The sequence below is a fragment of the Ambystoma mexicanum genome, chromosome 13 (genome assembly GCF_040938575.1).
Source record: "Ambystoma mexicanum isolate Mex_15411 chromosome 13, UKY_AmexF1_1, whole genome shotgun sequence".
Classification (NCBI taxonomy): domain Eukaryota; kingdom Metazoa; phylum Chordata; class Amphibia; order Caudata; family Ambystomatidae; genus Ambystoma; species Ambystoma mexicanum.
Genome location: NC_090938.1, coordinates 551,416,117 through 551,437,197, shown reverse-complemented (window position 1 = coordinate 551,437,197; position 21,081 = coordinate 551,416,117). Strand labels below are relative to the sequence as shown.

At 45.8% G+C, this 21,081-nt stretch overlaps 1 protein-coding gene across 10 annotated transcripts in view; it reads right to left on the bottom strand.

Moving 5' to 3' along the window:
• The window catches only part of HDAC5 (histone deacetylase 5), a 2,156,790-nt gene that overhangs the window by 1,088,699 nt on the left and 1,047,010 nt on the right, over positions 1-21,081 (bottom strand). The gene's annotated exons all lie outside the window — the stretch shown is intronic.

The window sequence follows — 21,081 nt, the reverse complement described above, 5'->3', positions numbered from 1 at the left end:
ACTGGGCTGCGGAACTTCAGCAGTCTGATAACATTGCAGCTCCCGAAGAGTGCGTTCGTGATCCTAGACTCTGCAACCCTGTACCCAGCAGAACAACATCAAAGGACAATGAATAAACAATAACTGCAGGCTGCAATAGTGGGGGCAGAGCGAGCCAGACACAACAAACGTGTGCTGTGCCTGAGCCGGACGGTTTACGAGGACTGGCAGGATTACACAAGACGTGTACGGATAAACCAGTGCTGCGAATCCCCATAGATGGCGCAATGAATACGTTGAACGGCGAGAGGGAAGTCGGGAGACGACCCATAAGTATGAAGGAAGCAGGACATCAATAGGGAACTGGTGGTCCAGCCAAATTGAGGTAAAGGCCAGAGCCCTGCCCAGTAACCACGTTACTCGCACAAGTAAGGGGGCTCATGGTTGTCACATGAATGGAGAATGAAATGGCAATTTCATACACTTGACCCCCACATGATAGACACACGCATGGGGCAGAGTGCAGTCCAGGGGCCAGAGACTGCCCAGGAAACAAGAAATGCCACGCCAGTATACACCCAGCGAACAACATTAATAATGAATTCAGTCCCCTGAAAGACAAAATCTTGGAAAGGGAGATGTACTCCATAGTGCACACTCAGATAAGTGTACATGCACATTAACAAGGGATGCAGAACTGGGCCTTGCTAATAACATCTGACTACACATAGCAACTGCACGCTCGGCGGAGAGGCACTCCTATCACGTGAATAAGGAATAAATAATCATGTGAATGTGAGGCTGACTGCAAGCACCCAAGGTGAAGCAGGGCCCAGAAGTTTGCAGGCTGAAGCTCAGCTGCGCTCATATCAATGTGATGACCCGGGTAGATCACTAAATTGCCGACAATAATAACAAGAGACACCATCCGGCCTGCGCACTTGGTTCCACATTGCGGAAGACTTGAAAGCAGAAGCTGGACGTGAAGAACTTTGTAAGAGACACAGACACTTACATTAATAACATAGCAGGAGAGGGCATGGTCCTCGAGCATACCAGAGAGGCACTGCCGGTGCACCTGAGGGAGATCCACAGGACATCTAGCAGAAAGACACACCCCGGAGCTAACACTGGCGCTCAAGCCCACAGAACTGAAAATGTCGTCCAAACAGAACAAGCCCAAGCCAAAGCCAAAGCAGGCCTCACTAGACATCTTCACGAGAGCAACGCAGGGCACAGATACTCCTAAATCAACCAGACAGGAGGCTAAAAGGAGATAAAAGCCCCACAAGAGGCAATAAACAGATTCTGGAAGCCACAGCGGCACTGAAAGTGGCCTGGGAGACCAAACTGGATGCGGCCATGACAGAGCTTAGAACATCTCTGGAATTCAAAATTGATGCGGTTAGTGTAGATGCCAACCTACTATGACAGGATGTGAAGGCGGTGGCGGAATGCACTGGGAGGCTCGAGGAGGAAGTCAAGGTCGAAATTGAAAGTCTTCTACAAACGCAAGGCCCTGTTCTTCGAGACTCAAGAAGAGGCAGCAAAGTGGATGGCCACTGAACTGCCCAGCTGATGCGGAGGACGAGGATGTGCTGGAAGAGGCTAAGTGACTCTCTGACTTCTTCAACACAAATATAGAACTTGCTGATAGTGGCCGCACAGAGCTCAGTTAACATGCCACCAAACTATATACTAGCACGCGCTGCCAAGATGTAAATGGGTGATGTCGATCCAAGCTCTGTAGATTGCCTCTGTATTTTAGTAGTAACGATCAGCAGGGGATACAGGTGCCGCTTATTGTAGGCGACACCGTGGAGCATGTCAATACCCCCACTAGTTTAGTTAGTAGGATAGCAGTAGGGCGGTATCCCCCCCTGCAGAGCTTCAAGTATAAGCCAGTGCTAAAAAAAGGATTAGATGCAGGTTGGCCTGAGATACAGGGATGGAGCTGGGCATCAGTTTGGGAATGGGTGGAGGGCAGGGAGAGGGGTAGTTGGGGTTATATAGGGAAGTTGAGGGTGTAGTTAGGGGAGTTCAGTTGGGGACGGGCAGGGCGAGGAGTGGGGGAGGAGTTTGACAGGGTGTTAAGAAAAGTTGGAGAGCAAGCCTACGCCTATAAATCACTGTGCATGGAGCGGAAGACAAGGGAGGACGGGGCGGAACAGGGTATGGATGAGATGGGGGACCTTAAGATAGTGACATGGAATGTCAGGGGGCTCAATTATTTGAAGAGGAATAAAGTCATGATGTACTTGAAGAGACAGAGAATTGATATTGCTCTATTACAGGAAACTCACCTGACAAAAGAAAAACAGGAAATGGTAGGGAGGAAATGGAGGGGGATAACCATAAGAGCAACATATTCGGCGTATGCCAGATGGGTAATCACATGGATAGCACTGCATGTCCCTTTTAAGTTGCTACAGTCTACCATAGGGCCTGATGGTAGGATGGTGCTAATAAGAGGACTAGTGGAAAATAAAGAACTGACTATTATCAACATGTATACCCCAAACCAAGATGCTCCCGGCTATTTCAGGACTCTGTACAGCAAGATCAGCGCATACATTGGAGGTGCAGTCATATGGGGAGGGGACTTTAATTGCACGTTAGACCCCAGGGTTGTTAGATCAGATGAGAAGATGGAAAGGCCCACCCCTGTAACAAAGGCCCCGAGGACCATTTTGAGTGACTTTCAACAAGTAGACGTATGGCGGATGCACCATCCACAAGATGGGCAATATTCTCACTACTCGGCCCCACAAAACCTGCACACGTGGATAGACTATATATTTGCTGCGTCGGAGCTGATGGGGCACTAGTACAGTCGGAATACAAAGCAAGAGTCCTCTCTGACCACTCGCCATTGATTATAGCGTGGCAGTATTCGCCGCCCAAAGCACGGATCCCGACATGGCGACTTAGAGCTGAAGCTCTGAAAGACACAGTGTTCAGGGAAGATCTAAGGAAAGCAATAGTGGAATATTTTGAACATAACACCAGGAGCATAGAATCCGCTGGTACATTATGGGAAGCATTTAAGGTGGTGGGGGGGGGGGCAGCTATATCTAAATCCAAAGGCCTACAAGGTGGTATAACGCAGGAATTACACAATGCAGAAAAGAAATTAGAGACAATAATGCGCAGGGGTTTGGGGGGGGGGGCATTCCCCAGAGGGAGCCTGAAACATAAGATAATTACAACAGGATTGCAGGGGGTACTGGGAGAGATTATGCAACCTGAACTATAAAAAATATGTTGAAAGGCAGCACGCAGCGGGAGATAAGCTGGGCAGGTTGTTGGTCTGGTTGTACAAGAGTGAGTATTTTGTTAGAGCAGTAGGGGGGAATGGACGGACAAGTACTAGATACCCAAGAGGGAGTGAACAAAGGCTTTTTAGAGTTCTACCAGCGACTGGATATAGATGTTGACTAAGGGGAAGAGATTGATGTGATGGAAACATTGAAAGCCATTGGCCTTCCCAAACTGGAGGCAGCGGAAAAGGAGAATTTAGAGGTCCCAATTACGTTAGAGGAATTAGAAGCAGTGATTAAGCTCTTACCTACTAGTAAAGCTCCAGGGGCGGATGGACTCCCCAGCGAGTTTTACAAAACTTACAAGGCAGAGTTGCTCCCCCCACTGCTGGCAATGTTCAATGAGGCATTAGACAAAGGGACGCTGCCAGAGCCTTTGAGAAAGGCCATTATCATCCCGCTTCTAAAGCCCAATAAAGCATGCTTGGACTGCGGTCATATAGACCGCTATCCATGCTTAATCAAGATAGCAAGATACTTACGGCAGTGCTGGCTACCAGACTGAGACTGATTATCAATAAACTCATACATCCTGACCAGACCAGGTAGGTTCTACACAGAAGCATATCCAATAACCTTAGAAGGCTCCATCATGTCATAGAACAAACGGAAAGGGACCCCCAGGAGGTCGCAATCACCTCATTAGACGCAGTGAAGGCCTTAGAGTCTGTTAAATGGCCTTGGCTGATGGCGACCTTGCAAGAATATGGAGTTGGGCCCACGTACTTGAGATGGGTCCAATTGCTGTACAGTACACCACTAGCTCGAGTTAGGAAGGGAACGACCACCTCAGATCGGTGGCAGCTCAGTAGGGGTACTAGACAGGGATGCACGTGGCCCGTGATGTTTATTTTAGCACTGGAAACCCAGGCGATATATTTGAGGCAACAATATGGGGAGGTGGGGGATCAACACGAAGGGAGGGAAAGACCTGATATCAATGTATGCTGATGATATGCTGCTGTATTTGAGATATCCTGAAGAGACCCTACAATATATTCTGGAGGTAATGGGGCGATACGGGGTGCTGTCGGGCAGAACAGTGAACCCCAAGAAATCATGTACATTTCCCCTGGGTAGATATAAAGGGATACCACGGGAGAAATTGCTGGTATTACAAATACAATGGGAGACCGAGCCCTTTGTATACCTGGGGATTGATGTACACCACAGTGTTGAGGTTGAACACAAACAAAACACAGAGAAGGCGGTGGCAGACATTGAAAACAGCATGAGGTTCTGGGCCAAGCTCCCTCTGACCATGATGGGGAGGGTGGCACTGTTAAAGATGGTGGTGCTGCCTAGGCTGTTGCACTACTTTGTGAATATACCATACATGATACCCAAGCGATTCTTTGTTAAAATCCAGGGTATACGTAGGGGGTTCATATGGCACAACATTAGGAACAGAATACCACTATGGAAACTGCAAAACATGTATGACCAAGGGGGCATTAAACTGCCCAACTTCGAGGTTTACTATCTAGCTAGCCAATTACAATATGTGAAGAGTTGGTTATCAGAAGACTCCACATCGGAGTCCAGATTACTGAGGACTGAATGCGTCCTATTTTTCCTGAAAGAATGGATATTGTTGCCAAAATCACAGCAAGATGGGTGCGGGGAGAATGTTAGACGTAGGATGGAAGATATGGCGAAGGGCTTGACGGGTCATGGAGAACCAGTTCCCCTGTTCCCCACAGATGCCACTAGTGACACTGAATGGAGTGGATGAGCAATTGAGGAAGACAGTATGGAAGCACTGGGAACCAGTTGGTATAGCAATGCTGGGAGATGTGTGGCAGGACGGGAAGACAGCGTTGTTTGACACACTGGTGGAAAACTCTGGTTTACACCAGGGACAATATATCACGTATACAAGGTTGGTGCGGAAGATAAAAGATGACAGGGATACCACAAACAAGTATCCAGGAATGCGAGGTTGCAACAAATCCAGTTATATATCACCCATAGAGCGTATATGACCCCTCAGAAGATTGTGAGGTTTAAGAATGCAGGAGTACAAACATGTCCTAAATGTGGGGAAAAGAATGCTGGACTGGTACATATGTTTTGGGCATGCCCGGAAATAATAAGATTCTGGAGGGAGGTGGCTCACCTTATAACCGAGAAAGAGATTAGACTGGAGGTGGAATCTTTGTGGGCACGCATGATGGGGGGTTCCCTAGACCGCCTAAGTTGAAACATGTGAGTAAACTGAAAGACCTGGCTTATATACTTGCCAAGTGCAGAATTGCCATGAGTTGGAAAGTGAGTAATAGACCAAAAGTGGAAGTCTGGTGGCATGACCTTCAGAAATGGGCAGACGCGGAAACATTGGTGTGGAGCGAAGCGGTTAAAGGAGGGGGAGAGGAAGAAGTGGAGACATTGATGGCCTGGTGATACTTAGTGGCTACACTGTCTGGGTCGGCCCAGACCTGCCTAGAGGGTGATGGCACGGCAGAGGAGGTGGAGGGAGGGGTGTCCTCAGATAGGGCGGTGGGGTGGGGTAGGGTAGGCTAGGCTTGTAGTAAGGGAGGCGGCAATGGGGAGGCGGTGGACACATGAAACAGCACGAAACTTGAAACGTAAAATTGTTGTTCACTGTCTGTTTCCTTTTGGTTGTTATGTTTGTTTGTTGAAATTAATAAAAGAATTTGAAAAAAAATAAACAGAAAACTAGAAGTGGAAGGGAGGAAAGAATACAACCAAACAAAGAACACAATTCCAACGACAAATCCGATCCTACAAAAAAGAAATTCAAAAGGCCAAAAAGAAACACTACGACAGCAGAATCACCAAAGCTACAAACACCGAAAAAGAACTGTTCAACATCATAAATGAAATGAGGAACCCGCCGGGATGCAACAACACCCCGATACTGTCCCAGAAACTATGCAACGACTTAGCAGAAAAGAAAAAGAATCCGCAACATCCATCAAATTATACAAAGCAGACCGGTCAACCCTAACAAAACCAATCCTGCCAAACAAGGAACCACAGTATGAACTCCAAAGCGTCCCACAAATACCAATAGAGACATTCGTCAAGCAGGTAAGACATAGCAATAAAACAATTTACCCATGGACCCATGCACCCCCGACATTAACAAATCCACCCTCACACAGGGCGCACCACTGGAACACTACAGAAACCTCTTTAACCTTTCACTAGCAACAGGAAAATTATAGCGAACATTCAAATCAGCACATCAAACCACTCAAGGACTAGAGAGGAGACGTGGTAGACCTCTTTAACTACATACCTATTTCAAACATCTCCTACTGTGAGAAACCAGAAGGTGCATCACCCGCTAGTCCCGGGAGATCTGTCATCCAGGTGGCCAGGACACGGCCATCACTATTGGATGCAGTTCCTGGGGTGGACTAGGGGGGAGAGGGATCATCTGGATGGGGGGGTCTTTGGGGAGTGGTAGTGGGACACAGACGGCCGAGATGTGGTAACCCCTTCCTTCTAACCCCTTTTCCCTATCCTACCCCCATAGGATACTTAGAAGCTCTACCCCCCTTTACACTTTCCTACACCGTGAAACACAATGGACTAACACCAGAGCTGTTTACCTGACATGTCCTAACAAAAGGGTCTGGCATAGTCAGGCAATTGAAAATAACTATGCACATCCGACGGCCCTTTCCCTTCCCCACAGGGATAAAAGGCAGAGCACGAGAGCACACTGAGCAATGTGGAACACACAGGGAAACCGGACCAGCAGTTCAAATGGAGGAGAAAGGCGGCGAGGCCTGGAGGGACGACTAAGGGGAAACTGCCCTTGGCCTTTTCAACTTAGACCCACAAAGCCTCTGAAAGGGAAATCAAAAGACCAGGAAGTCCAGCTGGTGTGGGGTGTGACAGGTGTAAATGGCACACTAGGCCCTCCCGAGCTTATAGCCAAAGCGGGGATAAGCGTTTGTCGCCATGGTGCCGTCCTTGACTCCCGAGACCAGAAACTTCAACAGTTCAGCACAGCCGGTGAGTCTGAGAAGACTGGTCATAAAAAGGAACTGTAATGGGCCCAAGGTTGCAGGCGGCCACCTTTTTGAATAAAGAACTTGTGTGATTGAACTTTAAAGAAACCCTAGAAAGATGCAGAAGCATAGCAGTGAGGTGTTGCGGGGCGCTCCTTGATGGACTGACTGAAGCCTTTGTGGGTCGTGTTTTTTTTTTAAACTACAAGAACCAAGAGGCCTTAAGAGATGCCTGTGTAAAGTGTCAAAGTGGTCCTACGAGGGTCGAGCTAAACCCCTCGTACACTGTAAAGTCTTTGACACATTGGAGAAAACAGATTGAACTGTGAAACAGGTTAACGTGAACCCGACAGAGGAATGCCTGTGAATTAAGGGGAAACAGTGATATACCTGTGAACATTATGAAAACAAGCTGAACCCGGCTGAGGAATGTCCACAATGGATAGTTGTTTAAAAAAACATCTGACTTCTGAATGGTAGGCTTTGAGTGAAAGGCTGTGGTGAACCCGATTGAGGGAGGCCAACGTTGCAAGAAGGATCAGAGCCCATCTGAGAGGGATCCAAAGGGGAATTAGCCCCAGAAGGTCCTGACATAGTTGAAAGGAACTGTAACCTTGTGCCAACGAGGCCCAAGGGTGTGCTGTGCTCAGTGGTCCTGCCTTGTCCGTGCTAATGGAGACCCCAGCCCCACCATCCTGATCATTTGGTGAACACATATTTCTTTTCTTGTGAACATTATTCCACACTACTTTGTAACTTAGTTGTAAGGATTGGCAATAGTTTTTTAGGATAGGCCCTTTTGTTTGAGAAGACGCCACTGGGACTGCCTTATTATTTGTTGATCGTAGCTTGTTCTCATCTTAGATTTAGGTTTAGATTAGGAGTTTTTCTCACCCATTATACAGTTTAATAAACACCCTTGAACTGTGATCACTTGTGTCTGTCTTTACTGTTGCCACCATGAGTTCTTTACACTACCCAGAAAAACGACTAGAAACCTAAGTTTACAAAGTAACACAAAAACACCAGTTGCTGGACCAGGCGCAAGTCGCTTTAGACCGTTGAGAGGAACAGAAACATCACTCCTATATCTGGAATGACCTAAACGCAAACGTAGACCCCGACACAAACTCTGCCCTAATGCTACTCGAACTCTCTGCAGCGTTTGACACCATCAGCCATGACATCCTCATCAAGAGAATAGAAGAAATACGAATAAGAGACTTAGCCCTACTCTGGATAAAATTATTCCTAACAAATAGAACGGAAGCCGTTTGGATAAAACCCTTCAAATACGCTCCACGGGACACCGACAGTGGAGTAAGTACCACATGGATCATCCCTATCCCCATTGTTCAACATATACCTGGCTTCGCTAATCAAGATCATCAAAAAACACAACCTTACGTGCTACAACTACGCAGATGACACAAATCATCAATAAAATCAAAGATAAACAAGAAGAGAACACACCGCTGGGAGCATGTCTGAAAGATCTCTACAGCTAGATGAACACAAACAGCCTAAACCTCAATCCAGGCAAGACCCGGGAGGGTAGCTCAGTGGCAACGTGCTGGCCTTGGAAGCAAGACGACAAAGCAACGGAGGTTTGATCCCCTGGTCTGTGCTTAGAAACCTCTGGGTATTTAAGCGCGTTATAAATATGCAACTAAGACAACAACTATGAGCACAGATGCCAGGCGTGGAATATAAATAAACATATAAATAAACAAAGACAGAAATCATGATTATATCCAAAAACCGTGAAAATAACATTTATATCCCATTGCCCAAACCATTGAAAATAGTCAAAAACCTAGGAATCCTAATAGACAAAGTGCTAACATCAGAACCATAAGTAAATGCAATAATCAAGATATGTTTTTTCCTCCTACATTTGGTAAAAAGTATCCTACCATTCCTGTCCTTCACCCATAAGACACTGACAATCATCACCCTAATCATGTCAAACATTGACTACACCAACAGCCTCTACCTCCGAATGCCAGAACACCTACTGAAGAAACTGCAATATATCCAAAACACAGAGGCCAGACTCCTCAAACTATCACGAAGAGACCACATCACCCCAGCGCTAAAAATGTTACACTGGCTTCCAATCAAACAACAAATCCCGTTCAAAACAATAATGCACAAAGCAATTCATGGTCAAGTAGCAGAATTTCTACAAAATAAAATAACGATTTACCAAACGACAAGAACACTCAGATCAAGCAACAACATCCGCCTAGAACCAAAACCTTACACAAGGACAAAACTAGGGGGATTCTCCTTCTCCCACCTGGCAGCAAAAACTTAGAACACCCTCCCGAAAGACATACAAAATAAAAAGGACCACCTAAAAGTCAGGAAACTACACAAAACCTGTCTCTTTGTCACAGAACCAGAATTAACCTGGTACCTCCAAGGCCAAACCCCCTCGCTAGGCTAAACCCAAGGAACAGAGACCGTTGCTAGAGAAGGAGCAGTAAATATTAGCTTGCGCTGCATCTAGACAGAATTGTGAAGATTAGCATTGCGCCACATCCAGACAGAATTGCGAATGCCAGGTTGCACCACACCTAGACAGGATTCTGTCACATCCAGACAGAACTGTCAAGATTAGCTTACGTTTGGCTAACTGTGGCTCATGTCCAAACGTGGCATTGCCACATGGTTTTTCAAATGGAGAATGGGGTTTGGAACCGCTTTGCAATGGTGCTGGATATGGCAGTTGCCAAGTGTTATCTTTGTACCTAGGTATGACTTTTCAATGACTGTTTAGACACAGTTCAGTGATTAAGGTTTGTATGATTTATTGGGGCATTGGTCAAATCACAGTTGCCCAGGTGGGCAGGCAGACTTGTTTACAATTACATGTTGGGTATATGCCGTTTGCATGTCATGAATTGCCAACACATGTTTCGAAATAGGGTCTTTCTCAAGGCGTGTAAGAGCGGGCCCGTTTGGTCCTGGATGAGGGTGGCTGAGTAGCCTCTAAAGTTCGGCGGAGCAAGTTCTCATTGCATGCACACATCGATCGTCTGACAAAGATATCATGTGGCAACTGTCATACGATATCTCGCCACCACACTCCCGTACTTATTTGTCAATTCCTTCTACATTCAAAGCTCTCCAGGCCCAGTGCTCGCACTACAGCCAACAAGCCTCTGAGCACCACACTCTCTAGAAACCACCAACTAGGTTCCCGCACCCACTTCCTGATATCACACCCTCGTCACGCACTACTCCACACAGCCTCTCCCAGCTCTCACCCCCCAACAACACACCAACTGCAACGTTACCCCCCCATATACAATCATAGCTCTACCACGTCCACATGCCTCACATCCAACTCTCTTCCCACTCCCACTCCTACTTGCCCTCACACTGACCTCAGCCCCACTGTAATGCTCACCCCTCACCCTTCTCTTAAATGTGCCCTGATCAATGCCCGCTCTCTCCGTGCACACGCACTAGAGATCAATGACCTCATCACCTCCCTGGACCTCGGCATATTGGCCATTACAGAAACCTGGCTCAACGATGCATCAGACCCATCCATCTCTCTCGCTCTCCAGCAAGGGTACACCATCCTGAGACAGGACCGCAAGTTGGCAAAAGGCATAGGCATAACCCTTATATCCAAAGAGAGACTCTCCATTAGACTCAGCACCCAACATTGGGAAAACAACGCAGACCTCCTCACTGCCAAACTAACGCTATCCCCCACTTGTACCATAAACTTTATTATCACATACAGACCACCTACCACTCCCCCAGACTTCCAAAAACACCTCCTTCAAATCCTAGGTAACAATCTAAAGAGTTCAACCACAACCATCCTTCTCGGTGACCTCACACTAGGCCTGCATGACCCTAAGGATAAAGCAGCCCTATCATTTGCTAAAGAGCTTACTGACTTAGGGTTCACCCACAACTGCTCAGCTGCCGTCTCTAACATCTGGGCCCACCCATGGACTGACCACATCTGCATACAATTTACTATCTCCACCTGTCCCCCTACCAAAGTGCTATCCTACGCCCCACCCCCCAGCCAAAGTCCAAAGCTCAAAAAAACTCACCAAAGACAACCTCCTCCCTATTATCGACATCCCGGAACTCAAACCCTCATTCATCAATAACCCTGCCTCCCTTGCCAATATCTACTCCCACGCCATCACCAAAGCCATAGAGGCCATAGCTCCGCTAGAAGACAGGAAAGAGAAGAAATCTATGCATACCAACTCCTGGTTCACCGAAGACCTATCTGCCTTACACACCAACAAACGCTTAGCCTTGACAATATGGCAAGACTCACCAAACCCCTCCACCAAGGCATAAAATAAGCAGTGTCGCATAGCATTTTGCTATGCAATTCTGTAGGTTTGCTTATCAAATGGGCACCTGTGTAGTAATGTTAGATATTTAAGTTGCCCTCTTCGATGGAGGCACAGCTCGCCCTGCATTCCTCTGTTGCCCTCTGTGCTCTCTTCATTTCAAGTGCTAATGGAGAGAAAGTGCAGCAGTAATCACCCCCTCCACTCTTAAGACGCATGTGTGGGAGTGCTAGGCAAGAATACATTTTTTATTTTTTAATAATTGCAAACCAGAAGTAATCATGATGATACTTTTATTAAGCTTTCTATTTCCCGTCCGACAAAGACCAGTATGTGTCAACTTTATATTTTTTTTAAAAGACAGTAATGCAATTCCATCCCTAAAATATAAGTTGTTGCATAATGCAGGATTACAGTATTGATACTGTAAAACACGGCATCATCTCCATGATTTACATTAAAGTTTGGGTTTGTGTATCTAAATCTCGGTGTCAACTATATATCATTTTGTTGGAGAAGATGCATCATTGACAAGTAAACTCTTTTGAAAATGAACATGATCACATGATCAAATTCTTTTGATGGCAAACCCAGTTCTGTAACCTGCAGGTTGCATACATCCTGCAACTGATGCTCAACCCATGAACAAACCCATACTCATTAACATTCTATATTATCACCCTGTTGCTTTATACTAGGCACCCTGAAAGTGAGATGACCAAACACTACAATATTCCACCTAGTTTGCCCAGTTCTCTGCCTGCTACGCGATCTACTCTGCTTAGTCTTTCTTTCCTCTTCCATAATCAATACACAAACCAAACTAGATGCTTACGCAAAGAAGTGATCAATAGTTCCACCCAGTCTGTACATTTACAGATCTACTGCAACACCAAACACTGTAGTTGGCCTCCAGAGCTAGCTTTATTTTGTGATTATGATAGTATTATATATTACAACCTACAGGAGACAGCTGGCCAAACTGTTTTCAGAGCCTTTTTATCATATCTATTTATTTGTGTCCATTCATGCAGCTAACCTTTTACGTTTTACAGACACTCATCTATGGCTCTTAAAGTCTTTTCACCCACTTTCATAGTTGAGTAGATTTTATGAAGGGCGAGCAGCATTTACAAGTGATGTTTGAAACTTTTATTTAACATTTACTTTGCAATATATGTCAAATATAAGTTCACTGTGCATGGCTGCCACCTGGGTGGCAGCAGTGTGACAAATATAAAGTGGGTATGTAGTGACATGCACCATTTTACAGAAACCACATTTTTTATTTGTTGTCCTCAGTTGCTATGGGTCGAGTGCATTTCCCTTCGATATAATAGGTAACGAAGTTACCCGACCTGCAGGTCTAGCTGAAGTATCTGCAAGGCCTGAAACCTCTCAAAAATGTGTTTTTGCAGCTGTACGCAAAACTGCTGCATTGTTGCTTCAATCATGTCTTTGGTACATATACATTCTGGTGACAACATTATTAGTACAAAATTGCTAATCAAATGGGTCTGTTTGCTAATCAAAAAATGTTTAATTAGCAAACTCTGCTAATTAATTTTTGAAATGGCAGAAATTAAAACCATTTCATCCATGTACAAAAGAGCCCTCTTTAAAGCTAAATCTGAATCATTCAACCTCAGAATCTACTCGGCAAATTCCAAAACCAAAGAACTTCTCAATCTTCAAAAATCTCATAACCCCATTAAATAGCCAAGACGAAATAGCCAAAAGATGAAGCCTGGTGTTCTAGCATCCAAGCTGCCCTCTTCAATATAATCAAGCTTCTTCAAGAAACAATACAACTGCAGGGCAAGGGCCCTACCCAAACAGGTTAACATACCCATCCACTTCATGCATCACCCTCACACTCCACTATTTTCCTTCAGAGAAATCTTAGAGCAGGAAGTTGCAGATCTCATACAACATATCAAACCTTCCACTTGCAAAGGAGACATCTGCCCCCCACCATCATCAAAGAGTGCACCAACGCACTGACCTCCCATCATCACAGCTTTCATCAATGCTTCATTCACCACAGGAACTGTACCCCAAAGTCTAAAAGAAGCATGGGTCCGTCCCCTCATTAAAAAACCCACTCTTGACCCTGCTTGCCCCAACAACTACCACCTCATCACCACAGTCCCCTTCCTCCTCAAAATTCTTGACAAAGCAGCCCACTCCGAAACCCAACACTACATGGAACCCAACGCTATCCTAGGCAAAAGACAATCGGGTTTCCGCAAAGGCCATGACACAGAAACAACACTCCTAGACCTTAAGAACCAAATCACCAACATAATGTACAAGGGCAAACCAGCCCTCCTATTTCTCCTAGATCTCTCCGCCGCGTTTGATCTTGTAGATCACAACATCCTGACCTCTCATCTCTCCAACACAGCACATTTCTCAAAAAAAGCTACTGCATGGATAACATCCTTCCTAGAGGGCAGAGCAATGAAAGTCTACTCTGACCAGGCCAACGCATCTCCCAATACCATCCACTGTGGTGTCCTCCAGGGCTCTTGCACCGCCCCTACCGTCTACAACCTCTTCAAGAAGCCACTCTTTGACAAACGCGACTCTCTCGGCATAGCGTACACGAACTATGCAGATAACACACAAGTGCTCCTCCCCCTCACCAGCGATTACGGCCTAGACGCAGCAGCCCTCCTTCAAATCTACTCTACCATCCAAACGTGGATGCAGGTAATGGTCTCTGCTTAAATGGGGACAAAACCGAGATCATACTCCTTGGACCGAAGGAAATTTTAACAAAACATAACAGCTTCACCATAGACAACACTAACATTCCTGTTTCCACGTCCGTTAAGAACCTCTGAGTCTACCTGGAATCGACCCTCTCGATGACTAGACAGGTCAGTGCCATTGCGTCAGCCTCTGCCCACACCACCAAACTTATAAATGCCATTAAACGTTTTCTAAATCCACAAAAATGTCTCTCCATCGCCCGGGTCACTATAGGAGCAAAACTGTACTACTGTAATGCACTCCTTGCAGACACATCAGCCAATAACTTCAACAGGCTTCAAGTTGTGCAAAACAATGCACTTCGCGCCGCCCTCAGAATCCCAAAAGAAGTACACAACACTCAAGCCAGACAAGACACCCACTTGCTCCCAGTCAAGGAAAGGGTCAATTTCAAAATCCTCACCCTCACACAAATGCATCAATCTCTCGACCCCCTCCTATTTATCGGATACCATCACCATAGTCTCCTCCACACGCCCTAAAAGAAGTCACTATGCTAACCAACTCTGCATTCCCCGCATCAAAAGAGTGAAAGCAGGATGTATAGGTTTCCCTCACATATCTCCCAAACTGTGGAATGCTCTGCCCAACGCTCTTAGAGCTGAACCGTCCCTTTCCACCTTTCGCAAAACCCTCAAAACCACTCTGTACAAATAACTCCTCTGCCCTTCTGTATAACCTGTAACTTGTAACACTGTAACCATCAAACTTTTCTTCTCTGTAAAGCTGTACCTGTAATCAAGCTCTCTGTAATGTAAATGATATGCTGCTTCTGTGACCTGTAAGCCTATTCTCTATGTAACCAGCAAGTATTTTCTTTAACAGCGCCACGATGCCCCAGGGCTGCTGTGCGCTTTATAAATGTTAATAAATAAACAAATACATATCCAGTGCCATTGCAACAGAGAATCTAAACCCCATTCTACATTTTGATAAACACTGGGACTTCAGGAGCCTTGTCTCATTGGAACCTTCATACCAGGCTGCAAAAGTGAATCCAATGGAGAGAGAACAGATGAGCGCAGAGGGTCACTCTTCCTACAAGCTCCAACCACACACACACCACATGGTTTTTCACTTGTACTTTGGCCTGTGAACTGTGAAGATGATCTGGCGTCACATCTAGATAAAGATTAGCATGCGTCGCATCTAGATAGAATTGTGGAGATTAGCATGATTCACATCTAGATAGATTAGCATCCGTCATATTGAGATAGAACTGTGAAGATAGTCTTGTGGCACATCTGGACAGAATTGTAAAGATTAGCATGTGTCACATCTAGATAGGCTGGTATCAGGTAATGTCCCCATACATAATGTTGCCGGGAAAAGCCACTGGCGACATCATATATGGTGACATTATGTATGGGGATGGGTTGCAGGGATGTCCCCTGATCCCCTTGTAAAATAAATAATTCAGTGGTTGCGAGGGTGTCCCCCACATGTTCAATGTAATAATGTCTCCACAAAAAACAGCGACTTTTTTGTCAGGAGACATTTTTGCGGGGACATTATTAAATGGAAGCGATAGAATTTTGGAGATTAGCATACATCACATCTAGATAGAATTGTGGAGATTAGCATGACTCGCATCTAGATATCATTTTGGAAACTGCAATGAGTCGGATCTGGATAGAACTGTGAACATTAGCATGAGTCGCATTCAGATAGAATTGGGAAGTTTAGTTTGTGCCACATCTATATATGATGCCCTTAACCAACCCTACCAAAAATCTCACCCCTCTGCATACACCTCTCATGCTCAAACCAAACAACCATTCCTCCCAGCACAACAAACCGCATGCACTTCACCATACTGCAACAACAAAACAAACCACACATTGTTTCGCACATGATGGCAACCAAATGAAAAGCACACTTAAGCGCAGCGAACGGGGTTAACCGAACTGATGCTGCCAACAGCACATCACAGCTCTCTTGCTCTTATCCCGCTCAGTCCTACTAACCCACACCACCCTCTTCCCCTTTCAGATCTGCCAGAGCGCCAGGGGACCACTCCGGTGGTGATAGTGCACGGTATAAATATCCTTTAACGTAACATAACATAGGCAGCACGGTCCAGGATCATGATTTTTAGGAGGAAGAAGTCAAGAGAGGCTTTCTTGAGGAGCGGAGAACTCCATGCTTCCTTCCGTCTTGTAGGTACAAAGCTGGTGGATAATGGGAGTTGATAAAGGATGTGACTATGGGGACAAGGGTTTCTGCGCAGTCCTTGATAAGGGGTGCCTGGCATATGTCCTCTTGGCAGCGCAATGGTTTCAGGTCGGCAATCAGATTGGAGGTTTCCAATTCAGAGATAGGACGGAAGGTAAAGGGTGGGGTGTGTGGTGGGGGAGGAGGAGGAGGGACAGAGGAATGGATCGGGTCAGTCCCAGTGGATATGGTGATCAGGATAGATTACTTGATCTTGAGGTTTTCTTAGAGGGAGAAAACTTTATTTGAGTGGGCATCCTCTTTTGACCGCAGGTGTCATCTTTAAGGAAGTTGGAGATGGGAACACATGGGGTTTGCAGCTCCCTGAGAATAGCTCACAAGAGTGAGACTGTGCTTTAAGGATTCTGTTGTAGAGTGCAGATGCTTTTGTGGCAAGGATGGCTTTTATGTATTCCTTGGAAACGAGGAGTGTTTCTTTGTTGCTGGCAGAAGGGGATTTGCGCCAGGTGCTCTCCAGGGAGTTTGCTAGCTTTCATGTCGCACAGATCAGTTGCGTTGGCATTTTGGGAGATCTGGTGGTAAGGTGGGCGTGATGAGCGGTGTGGTAGTGGGTACATTGAAGGAGATGATGTGGTGGTCTGTCCAGTGATTAGGTGAGACCAGTATATTCTCTGTGGAGCAATCCAGTCACAGGATCTCCCAAGTTGGTGGGTTGGGCTTGAGATGCACTGTGTAAATCCCTAAGAGTTTAGGGAACAAGTCACCAAGAGGGTGTCTGTCATCTGGGTCTGGGTCCATCAGACCCAGGTTGAGGTCACCCAGGAGTAGGGCTTTGGAGGACGGTTTTATGCTGCAGCTAAGCATAGGAGTTGTCATCTTCGAAGGATTTGGCTGGCCCAGCAGGACAACAGATAATGTGGATGGTTACGGATGAGGAGGGTGAGAGAGACAGCCTTGTGCCGAGTAGCTCACAGGTAGGAGGGCCAGTGTAGGGGATTGTTTTAAAGGCAAATGAGGGCTGGTGGATGAGGGCAGCTCCAATAGTTTTGTGGAGGGTGGATCAACGCAGAGGATGGTGTACCCTGCAGGAATGGCAATGGCCAGGGCAGGGTCTGCAGCTGGTCGCAGCCATATTTCGGGGATGGAATGGAAGTCCAAGTTGTGTTGGTGAGGAGATGTTGGTGGCATGGGTAATGACTGAATGAGCATTGACTAATGCACAGGAGAACGGTTGATGAGACAACAGTGGGTTGGGGGAGTGGGAGAGCAAGGGCAAGGGGCTGTTGGCAGTGATGTGGGCAAAGGATAAGGTGTGGTGGTGCGTGATTGGAGATGAATAAGGCAGTGTAAAATACTTGGAGGGTGGACTGAAGGCATAAGAGGAGCAAAGGTACGGGAGGCGATTCTTGATGTCCTGGCCCACCCTTTGCAGGGCTGGGAGGCAAGACAGGAAGGGCCAGGCAACTTAAAGTGAGTCAGGACATCACATGAGGTTTCCTTGGTAGTGGTGGGAGGGAGTTAACGGCTGGAATTAGTGGTGAAAGGAGCAAGGGGATGGAGGAATGGTGTGGGCAGAGGGTAAATTCTGGAGCAGAACCTTGTGGGACAGGTGAACAAGCAATGCTGGTAGCGCTAATCAGGGCAGTCCTGCCTGCTGCTATCAAGGCAATTAGAAGTGACAAGGTGGTTGGTGGTGCGGGTGGCAGAATGAGGTTAAGGATGCTTGCTTTAGAGGGCAGAGGGGCTAGGGTTTGCAGAGGCGTGGAGGATGGTGCAACAGGAGTAACACCAGAAGAGGAAGGTTTGGAGAGGGCAGCCGTGGGAGCTGGATGTGAAATGGGGCAGACAACAGCTAGAAAAGTCTGGAAGTGTGTTCCGAAGCTACGCGGGGCATGTGTGCCATAAGATGCGTTGCAGAATGGGAGGAGTGGGAGCGGTGGCTTGACCGGAGGGTGATGGACACAACAGAACTGGGAAGAAGACCAGGAGCAGTGGTTGCTGTGCAGGTTTGTGAGCGCGTGGGTGCAAAGGGGATGGTACGTGAGGTTAACGATGGGGGCAGCAGGAGTTACTGAGGTGGCAACTAAGGAGCGGGCAGTCTGTAAGGGTGCAAAGGTATGCAAGAGGGTGACGTGAGATTCTGCTTTGAATTCTTACATACAGCGGTTATGAGGGGGCAGAGACAGCCTACCTGTACCATAGGGTTTCAGGGAGCGTTGGAGGAGTTCACATGGATGCAGCCATACTATGAGTCAGGCAGCATAACAGCAAACCTGCAATGGCCGGATAGGGCAAAACAGAAAAGTAAGGCCTTGTGATGGGGTCTTTGGAGGGGGCCGGTTTGCCTGCCGACTAGCCGTGATTGGGACTTTCATTAGGAGATACAGCCAATCTGCTTCTTGTACATGCTGAGGTGGGGTCAAGCAGTCAGGCAAGGCGGCGGCCATTTTAGAGAGGAGCTGAATGATATCTGGCCATCACACTCATACATTCAATAACATGATAAGGAAATACATGGCAATGTCATTTAAAAGACAATATAATGCATCTTTGTTCATCTAGCACCCTCTTCCTCATCTCGGTAGTGGGGGAATTATGGTCCCTGATGACAAAGTTAGTTTTCTCAACTATTTCGAGTCCCAAGGTCTACTCTTTAGGACATTTATCAAAGGGGTGTCATCATAGTTAGCCACAATGCAGGTTTGAAATATGGATCCTTAGTCATAAGGCTTTTAGTCTTCAATAACTTCCTCTTGTGACGCCTTTACGAGTTAGCAAAGCTTCTATCAGCATGGGTTTCTGAGGTTCTAAAAAGATGTTCAATAATTTCAACACCACAAGGTGTCCGTCAGATTCTATCAACATTCTAATAGTTAATCTGTGGAAAAAGCCATTACATACTGTGGTAGTTGGGCAAACTCCTCCCTAAAAGGAGTTAAATACTGTATCTCATGCCGCTAGTAATCTTCACTAGCCTAACACTTTTATCCTCCCAGGTGATCCTCCCACAAGGTGAGGATCATGAAGAGTCTGCTTTTCCCAGGCCACGTGGGAGGAGACTTTAGGAAAGGTTTCAGTGAGGGATCTATAGAATTCATCACACTAGGTTGTGGTGAGGAAGGGAGGACAAAACTGGGACAACGTCCTTTCATTGTCAGACTTTAAATATTTAGGTGAAGAACAAAAAAAAAAGAAAAAGAAATATATAAATCGAAAAATATATGGGAGTTTTTTCAGTGGAGAAATATTTGCTAAAAAACCATCAAAAAAAATAAATCCATTGATGAAATGACATGGAACCGAAAAACCGATAGGCTGTTTTATGTGCTCTGTCATTTTACGTCCCATGACAAGGTTGCAAGCAGGGCTCCGATAAGATTTTACTCCCTACTTGGAATGAAATGATTTTTCAGAGAGTAAAAAAGCAATTAGCTTTGCCAATAGAGATACTTTATGCTTACTAAAACATGTACTTTCCCGTTAAAATTTCTCTTGAGTTCTAGCGGATTGCTAGTCACAGATTCTAAAATGTCAGTTGTGCTTTGTGGATAGAAACAGAGGGCAGGCTCCTTTATGTTAGTTGTGTCTTGTTTTGTTGGGTACATTTTCCTGTTTCTAAGGAGTAAAAATGGGTTGTGTGTATGCGTTTTAGCGTAAGTCTGGTTTTGAGTAAGTGTTGTCACAGCTCTGGTCACAGGACAATGTAATGTTTATAGGAAGCAGAGGAACAGGAACTATGATCATCATATTCTGTGGTGTAGTTGGTCTGATAAAATTATCGTTCTTGCACAAATAAGATGAATGTTCTCCTGGCCCTTCAATTCATTAATTAAAGTGACACATAGACTCCTTTTTACATGTTTTTTGACATTCCTTTTAGTTGCCATTATTCCATCTGCAAATATTATATCCCGTCTGTATTTTTGGCCAGAGTCATCAGTTATGGTAAGTGATATTAGTGTTTTGTTCCAATGGCATAAAACACATTCTGCATGGTCTCTGATCAGTTTCAACAAAAGGAAAAGCCACAACTAAACCTATTGTTTCAACTGAGTATACAATGCTTTTTTGGTGCACACGTATTCTTCTCTGCACATTACCCTTTATGTCAAGGTACTGTGGCAGATATTGAAGTCTTGGAATGGTTGATGAGCTTAATCGCTTATAAAATATTCGTTCTTTTAACCTATATATTTGGAAACGCTGCAGGATGCACCTTAACACTGATTTGTTAAGAAATGCAGTGGTTGGGGAAAGGGAAATTACAAACATTTTAGGAGCTAATAGCTCACTAACTATACATGCTAACAAAGTGGCTTGCCTCGTTAGTCAGTCGCGCACATGGAAAATAATGTGCGCACGAAAGCCAACAATTTCCGCGCGAATAGAACAAGAATTAGGAGGGTACATTGCCCTCTAGTCCGGTGCTCCAGATAAGATTTTGAGGTTGTAGTATTTTACTCCCTTTTTTAAACTTTGAGATTAAATGTGATTTTGAAGAGA